A 2,500-nucleotide genomic window follows, 5' to 3' on the forward strand; every position below is an offset into this window, starting at 1 on the left:
GCGGGGATGTGTCTCTTGTGGCTCACGGGGCTGTTCGGGTCGCACAGAAATCCCTGGGAATGGGAAAACGGGTCATTTTCGTGTTGCCACATTGCGTACGAACCGCATGAAACTTCCAGAGGCATTTGCAGCAGGAATGCATGTGCACTCAAAAACTTCTATATGTTTCACGGATAGACCCCGTGAAACGCTAGAAATTGGCGGGGATGTGTCTCTTGTGGCTCACGGGGCTGTTAGGGTGGCACAGAACTCCCTCGGAATGGGAAAAGGGGTCATTTTCGTGTTGCCACATTGCATAGGAACGCCATGAAACTTCCAGAGGCATTTGCAGCAGAAAGGCACGTGCACTCAAAAATTTTAATATTTTTCACGCATAGACCCCGTCAAACGCTAGAAGTTGGCGGGGATGTCTCTCTTGTGGCTCACGGGGCTGTTAGGGTCGCACAGAAATGCCTCGGAATGGGAAAACGGGTCATTTTTGTGTGGCCACATTGCATAGGAACGGCATGAAACTTCCAGAGGCATTTGCAGCAGGAATGCATGTGCACTCAAAAACGTCTATATTTTTCACGGATAGACCCCGTGAAACGCTATAAATTGGCGGGGATGTCTCTCTTGTGGCTCACGGGCGCTGTTAGTTAGGGTCGCACAGAAATCCCTCGGAATGGGAAAAGGGGTCATTTTCGTGTTGCCACATTGCGTACGAACGGCATGAAACTTCCAGAGGCATCTGCAGCAGAAATGCATGTGCACTCAAAAACGTCTATATTTTTCACGGATAGACCCCGTGAAACGCTAGAAATTGGCGGGGATGTGTCTCTTGTGGCTCACGGGGCTGTTAGGGTCGCACAGAAATCCCTCGGAATGGGAAAACGGGTCATTTTCGTGTTGCCACAATTGGCATACGAACGGCATGAAACTTCCAGAGGCATTTGCAGCAGAAATGCATGTGCACTCAAAAACGTGAATATTTTTTCACGGATAGACCCCGTCAAACGCTCGAATTTGGCGGGGATGTTTCTCTTGTGGGTCACGGGGCTGTTCGGCTCGCACAGAACTCCCTTGGTCCACCTGATTCGTGCATACAGGCAGCAACTAAAACTCTGTAAACCTGCTGTGAGGACATCTAAACAGTGGACCAGTGAGGCTGTGGAAGATTTGCGGGCGTGCTTAGACTGTACTGACTGGGATATGTTCACGACTGCTACCAATAGTCTGGATGAACTCACAGAGGCTGTGTACATCAGCTTCTGTGAGGACTGCTGTATCCCAACACGTACCAGGGTGAACTTTAACAACAACAAGCCCTGGTTCTCAGCAAAGCTCAAAAGGTTGAGGTTGGAGAAGGAGGAAGCGTTTAGGAGTGGGGATAGAGACAGATTCAAGGAGTCGAAGAACAGGTTTAGCAAAGCGGTGAGAGAGGCTAAACGACTGTACTCAGAGACACTAAAACACCAGTTCTCTACTAACGACGCTGCTTCTGTCTGCCAAAGGGCTCAGGCACATCACCAACTACAAACCCAGAGCGCCCCACACCACTAACGACTCCCGCCTAGCCAACGACCTGAACGAGTTCTACCGTAGATTTGAAAGACAATTGGACTGTCCTGAACCACCCCTTCCCACCCAAGAGGCCCCATCCCCCACCCATACTACAGAAACGACTCTCTCCTTTCAGGAGGGAGAAGTTAATGGGCTTTTCAAGAGGCAGAATCCACGCAAAGCAGCCGGGCCGGACTCTGTCTCTCCAGCCACCCTCAGGCACTGCGCTGACCAGCTGTCTCCGGTGTTCACCAACATCTTTAACACCTCCCTGGAGACATGCCATGTACCAGCCTGTCTCAAGTCCTCCACCATCATCGCTGTGCCCAAAAAGCTAAGGCCAACAGGACTAAATGATTACAGACCGGTCGCCCTTACATCTGTGGTAATGAAGTCTTTTGAGCGCCTGCTCCTGGCACACCTCAAAGCCATCACAGACCCTCTCCTGGACCCCCTTCAGTTTGCCTACAGAGCCAACAGGTCTGTGGACGACGCAGTTAACATGGCCCTCCACTTCACCCTACAGCATGTGGACGCCCCAGCATCCTACGCCAGGATCCTGTTTGTGGACTTCAGCTCTGCCTTCAACACCATCATCCCTGCCCTGCTTCAGGACAAGCTCTTCCAGCTGAACGTGCCCTACTCCACCTGCAGGTGGATCACAGACTTCCTCTCTGACAGGAAGCAGTGCGTTAAGCCGGGAACAGAAGTCTCTGACTCCAGGTCCATCAGCACGGGAACTCCTCAGGGCTGCGTCCTTTGCCCACTGCTCTTCTCCCTGTATACCAACAGCTGCGCCTCCAATCATCTGTCCGTCAAACTCTTGAAGTTTGTCGGACGACACCACCCTCATTGGGCTGATCTCTGGTGGGGATGAGTCTGACTATAGGTGGGAAGCTGACAACCTGGTGACCTGGTGTAGCCAGAACAACTTAGAGCTAAATGCTCTAAGGACAGT

This window comes from Petromyzon marinus, unplaced genomic scaffold, assembly GCF_048934315.1.
Source record: "Petromyzon marinus isolate PM22_M1 ecotype Great Lakes invasive population unplaced genomic scaffold, UKy_Petmar_22M1.pri1.0 PM_G_Scaffold_6, whole genome shotgun sequence".
NCBI classification, from domain to species: domain Eukaryota; kingdom Metazoa; phylum Chordata; class Hyperoartia; order Petromyzontiformes; family Petromyzontidae; genus Petromyzon; species Petromyzon marinus.